A 6543-nucleotide genomic window follows, 5' to 3' on the forward strand; every position below is an offset into this window, starting at 1 on the left:
TGGTGCTAAGGTTTGAACCCAGTTCTTCACACATGCTAGGCAAGTGCTCTACCATGGAGCTATATCTCCAGCCTCTTCCTCTTTAAGACCCTGCCTCTTCTCCAGACCCCACCCATCTTCCAGGCCCCCTCCTCCTCCTCCTGACCTTCCCTCCCCCTCCTCCAGACTCTGCCCCTGCTAGTCTAGGATGAGCAGCTCCCTGGCTGCTGTGCTAATTGGCAGTATATTTGTAATGGTGCACAAATAACGACCATTGTATAAACACTGACATCCTGCATTGGATGAATTATTTTGACTGTATCAGAATTCAATATACCATAAGATAACTTTAGAAAAGTCACCTTTCTCTCTTTTTATTTTCTCTATAGATAATGAACATTTGAAATAAAGTCAGAATTTGTTAAAGGGCAGATGACAGTCAGCCTTGAGCCCTGATGATCCCAGGATCCCTTCCAGTGGGAGAACTCTAAGTACCAGTCCAAGGTTCTGTATGCTAATTGATTCATTTTCTTATTTTAGAGTTATTTTGTAATGTAATTCCCCATGGCCTCCAGGTCTCCAGTTCTGTGCAGTAGATTTTTCCAATTCAAGTTTTGATTAATATTCTTTCAGTTTTCTACAGAATTTTTAAAATATTTTTTTAGTTGTCAGTGGATCTTTTTATTTTATTTATTTATTTTGTTTATTTATATGTGGTGCTGAAGATTGAACCCAGGGCCTAACACCTGCCAGGCAAAAGCTCTGCCTTTGCGCCACAACTCTAGCCCTTTATAGAATTTTTAATTCTGTGAACTTTTATTTTTTATAAGAAATATTTTAAAAATTACTTTTAGCTTACTTTGTTTTGATTGAGAGAATTGGCTTGTTTGAGAGAATTGTCTTGTTTGGAAGTGTTCATAATCAAATTATTTTAATTAATTTCCGTTTATTAAGGTATCTTTGGAGACTGGATGTGCAGCTCAGTGGCAGAGCACTTGCCTGGCATGTGAGAGGCCATGGAGTCCATCCCAGCACCACACACACAGAAGATGTCTTTGACAGGACTCAAGCATGAGAGGTATGCTTTAAAAAGATCAAGTATTGGTGCTGGGGTTGTGACTCAGTAGTAGAGCACTCACCTACCACATGGGAGGACCTGGGTTCGATCCTCGGCACCATATAAAAATAAGTAAATAAAACAAAGGTATTGTGTCCAACTACAACTAAAAATAAAGATTTTTTTAAAAAGGTCATGTATTTCCACATATATATATACCACAGTGCCTCTTCCAAATTCATATGAAATTATTCTAAGAAAATTTCAAATCAGTTTTAAAAGAGAAGAGGGATGATGATATTTTTAATGTCAACTATTGATATTTCATAATATTTAAAACCACTAAAGATGAAATTTCCTGAGATGCAAATCATTACAAAATGTAAGAGACAAGTCAGTAGATGTTTTTTTGTAATTCAGATATATTTACTAAAAATAAGCTTTTTTAAAAAAAGATATTTTTTCTTTTTCTTTAAAATTTAGAAAGCATGCCCATATGTCCTATTAAAGTTCTACATTCATCAGAAAGTTCTCTTATTCCTTGCATACAAAGGGATGGGCCTTCTAATGAGCATGATACTTTATGTTGTCAGGAATTCTTGTGGGAGAACTCTTTAAGTGTTTTGCCTTTGTTCAAAATATTATTTAAAAATGTATCAATTTGCTTTTGATTTCAGAAATTTGACTTTCTTTTGAAATTATGTATTTATTAGTAGAGTTATTTCATGTGGGAAATGCCATGATTACATTTTATCCTAATGTTATCCTAATGTTGTGTTAATAATTTCCTAAGCTAGATCAACAGTCAATAAAGCCTTTTTTGTAGTTTTGATGGTAAGCTTAATGTGAACATGCTTTATGATGTGACACCACTGTTCATGATGGTCTAGGTATGCAATACACTATAAGGAGAGTATTTTGATTTTGAGAGTCTCAAGTGTTTTAGGCCCAACATGTTTTCTTAAGAGGAATGATTATTCATTTTCTATTTGATTACACAAATAAGACACAAATTCTTTTTTTCCTTTTGTGGTTCTGAGGGTTGGTCCTACCTGCATGCTAGGAAATCCTTCTACCACTGAGCTACATCTTCAGCCCCAGAGATCCATTAGTTGTCATGAGCTTCATGATGAGCTAGAGACAATAAAATTACTTAGAATTTCAACTAGATTTAGACTCATGCAAGAGTTTGGGCATCCATAACTCCTTGTGATTTCTAAAAGGTAGAGTGTTTTCCCACAACACAGCAGCATCTATTATCACTCCTGGACTGAGTTGACACCTCTGCTTCTCTTGGCTCACCACTTCCTGCATAGTTCTTGGAGGAGATGACTATTTCTTTGATTATTTGTCCCAGTCACAAATATTTGATTATATTGCTGCTAAAAAGGTATGCATAGAAATAAAATAGAGACAAGCATTCTTTGGGATAAATGATTCAGTCACAGTGAGTCAATTTGCATTAGGAATATATATATATATATATATATATATATGTCACTCTTTCAGGAAAGTTAAACCAGGAGTTGAAATAGAATCTCTAAAATGTCATTTTTTTTCCTCTAGTGATCAAGTTTTAAGAAGGCAAACCTAGAACTTAGTGACAGCATAAAAATATAAGGAGTTTACTTATGTTATTACTTCAACATGAAATATGTAAAAGAAGCACATATTTTGAATTTTATATTAGTTTGAACTATTTTATTTTTGTGTTATGAATGTTCATAATAAAATACAGAACTAGCTAAGAGTGTCAGTTACCAGTAATTAACTGTATGAATAATTAAACAAGTAATTGTTTGAGAAAATATAACCATGTCCTAAGGTTTTACTTTAGAGTAATTTAATGGTGTTTTTTTTTTGTTTGTTTGTTTGTTTTTGGTGTGGGGGTACTGGGGATTGAATCCAGGGGCACTTAATCATTGAGCCACATCCCCAGGCCTTTTTTATATTTTATTTAGAGGTAGGGTCTCACAGAGTTCCTTAAGGCCTCACTAAGTTGCTGAGGCTGGCTTTGAACTCGAAATCCTCCTGCCTCAGCTTCCCAAGATGCTGAGATTACAGGCATGTGCCACCATGCCAGGCTTAGTTCTATCTTTATACAGAAATTGAAAAGAAAGTGCAGAGATTTCCCAGGTAGCCTCAACCTGGTTTCTTCCCTTGTTATGACTTAGATGAGCTGTCTCTAAAGTGTTAACATCTTAGACCATTTGTCTTGAAGAAAAAAAATAATGGTATGTTAACATTAACTGAAGTACATATCCTTTGGATTCTCAGTTCTGTGTCTTCCTGTTCTAGGATTCCATGACATCCAGTCATCATGTCTCCATAGACTTCTCTTGGGGTGACAGTTTCTATGAACTTCCTTGTTCTGATGACCTTGAGAGCATTGAGGATGACTTGGCAGGTATTTTTTATAATTTTTTTTTGAATTTTCCTTTTTTTCATATTTAAACTGGGGCTGTGGGTCTGGGGGGGGCAGGTCACAGAGGTGAAGAGCTGCTCTGTCATCTCTCATCCTTATTGTCATATTAGTATTGACTGTGCTCACCTGGCTGAGGCAGTACTTTTCAGGTTTCCTTGTGTTTCTCATATGTAGCCTGGGGCTATTGGACTGGGGGAAGCTGGTCACTGAGATAAAAAGCAGCTCTATCATCTCATGCTATCAAGGTGAAATGGTAGTATTGATTGTGCTCACTTGCTTGAGGAAGGGCCTTTCAGGTTTCTTATTGTGAAGTTACTCTTTTTTTGCATGTCCACATTGTCTGTTCTTCTGGAGGAAGTCATATTGCAGAGCCCACACTTAGGGATCAGAGAGTTAGCTCTACCTCCTTGATGACTGTGTCTCTCTCAATTATATGGAATTCTTCTGCACAAGAGGTTTCTACTCAACCTCATTTGTTTGTGTATTCAGTCATTCATATATATCCGTCATCTGGATATTTTGCTTAAGCTGTTTTCTGTCCCCCCCCCCCGCCTTTTAAATAATACTTTGCTGCTCAGTTCATCCCTACTTTAACCATTGGGAATTCTTTCCATTGGAGATCTTTCCATTATCTCCTATTGTCCTTTAACACATTTTCTGGTTTTGTCACAAAGTTTTTTCTTTCTGATATTTAAATTACCCTGACTTATATATTTACTGTCTTAAACTTAGCATCAGCCATTTCTTCAAAGAGTCATGGCTCCTTTGATTGGAGAGTGATATTAAAATCTTTCATCTGGCAGGGGCTGGGGTTGTGGCTCAGTGGCAGTGTACTCATCTGGCATGTGTGAGGCACTGGGTTCAATCCTCAGCACCACATACAAATAAACAAATAAAATAAAGGTCTTTAAACAAGTGTATAAAAATATTTCATCTTGCATCTTGATCCACACAACTGACAATAAGAAGAAGTTTATGAGTGTATTCTAATCTTTTCATACCCCCTAGTTATATAATACATTCACAGATGGTTCCTAGTGGAACCATCTGTGAATGTATTAAGCAAAATGTGAGTTTATACTGATCTGCAGTCAGTGGATTCTGACCCATTATGACATAGATCCCTCTGCCTTCACCCCTTGTTTATCTTAACTTCTCACCCTATCAGTGGGAAATCTAGCTCCTAGTTTCTGCCATATAATTAATTCATTGTTCCATTATGGGAGCAATGAATTCATTATTGCTCCAGATTATGGGCTGTGACATAATAAGAAATACTCATTCAGCCTCTGCACCCAGTTCCTGGTGCCGCACTCCTAAAATCTTCATATTTGCTGAGTGACAGAGGTGTTTGGAGCATTTTTTGTCCTAATATTGATTCTTTTACCTTGGTTATTTGCACAGAGCTCCTAAATCCTGCAGAATCTCCTGGGGGCCTAGGAAGGGCTTGTGCTTTAATAAGGACTTTTGGTGGGCTATAGGGAAGCTTCAGGATGGAGGATGGTCATGAGAAAAACCAAAGGAGGGGTGGTGCACCGCAACTCCATGTAGATGGAGACTCCTGTGCTGGGAGGCACCTGGGCCTCATCCTGCACAAGTCTTCCTCTGTAATTTTGTCTTTTCTAGAATGCCATAAAACGTAAACCATACAGCATGTAGCCTCTTCAGCCTGGCTTATTTCACTTAGTGTACCAGGTAGAATTTATCTATTTCTCTGTGTAGGGTGGTAGGTGGTAGTTCATTCCTTTATATTCTGTGTTGGTTATGCATTCAGGCATGGGAGGACATTTTTTTTTTTGAATTTTAATATTCATTTTTTAGTTTTCGGCAGACACAACATCTTTGTTTGTATGTGGTGCTGAGGATCGAACCTGGGCCGCATGTATGCCAAGCGAGCACACTACTGCTTGAGCCACATCCCCAGCCCTGGGAGGACATTCTTATTTATGATCTGATCAGCATCATAGAGCTGCTATTCATAATTACATGCTAGTTTTGTTTTGACATACTTTTTCAAAGAATTTCTCTAAAAGAAGATGACTTATAGGGACACTGCTGGGTTATAGATTGGACTTTTTTGCTTTGGGAAGAACTGGCACATCATCTTCCAAAATGGCCATGCCACATGTTCTCCTAGTAATGCCTGAGACTGCTGGTATCTCACATTCCGTAGCTGTTGGTGCACTGCTGTTTCTTTAGTTCAGTAGTTCTAAAAGATGTGCCATACTACCTCACTATTGTTTTAATTTATGATTCCCTGATGATATGGGATGCTGAGCATCATTTTGTATAACTATGTGCCATCTTTTACAGAGTAGGAAAAAAAGTGTGTGTGTGTGTGTATGTGTGTGCATGTATGAGTGTGTGTGTGTGTGTGTGTGTGTGTGTGTGTGGTGCTGGGGATTGTACCACAGGCCTCACATAAACTAGGCAAGTGCTCTACCACTGAGCTAATCCCATCCTTTAAAAAATTTCCTAGGCTGGGCTCAAGTTTGCAATCTTCCTGCCTCAACCTTTTCAGTAATTGAGGTTGTTGGCATGCAACAGTGCACTTCGTAAAAAATTGAACTTTATTTTTTTTTTAAATTTTTTAAATATTTATTTTTCAGCTTTGGGTGGACACAACATCTTTGTTTGTATGTGGTGCTGAGGATCAAACCTGGGCTGCACGCATGCCAGGCGAGCACGCTACCGCTTGAGCCACATCCCCAGCCCCCCCCAAAAAATTGAACTTTATAAAGTCCATGTTATTGGTATTTTTTTTCAGTCAGTTGGTATTTGGTATTGTGAGTTAAATCTCATCAGAAAGGACTGGCGAAGTAGCTCAGCATTAAAAAGTTTGTACAGCATGTGTGAGGCCCTACATTCAAACCCCCCAGAAACAAATATACACTACCATTACTAAATCTAAGATTACATAGATTTTCTTATTTCTTTCCAGAATTTTTTTTTAGTTTTATCACATTTTAGTTGTGGACTATTATGAGTTAATTTTTGTAGGAGTTTCTGTTTTTGTCTACATTCATTTCACTTAATAAGGTTTGAATAATTTGTTCAATTACCATTTCTTAAAAAACAAGGA

General features: G+C 37.4%; 1 long non-coding RNA gene across 1 annotated transcript; it reads left to right on the forward strand.

Moving 5' to 3' along the window:
* Positions 1-366: 366 nt before the first annotated feature.
* Positions 367-3444, forward strand: LOC131423394 (uncharacterized). The gene is made up of 3 exons (XR_009224900.1): positions 367-483; positions 934-1057; positions 3335-3444. It is a non-coding gene; the product is annotated as an uncharacterized LOC131423394 (long non-coding RNA).
* Positions 3445-6543: the final 3099 nt, after the last annotated feature.

The sequence above is a fragment of the Marmota monax genome, unplaced genomic scaffold, assembly GCF_021218885.2.
Source record: "Marmota monax isolate L192 unplaced genomic scaffold, Marmota_monax_Labrador192_F-V1.1 WCK01_AAM20220418_F8-fsc00275, whole genome shotgun sequence".
Taxonomy (NCBI): domain Eukaryota; kingdom Metazoa; phylum Chordata; class Mammalia; order Rodentia; family Sciuridae; genus Marmota; species Marmota monax.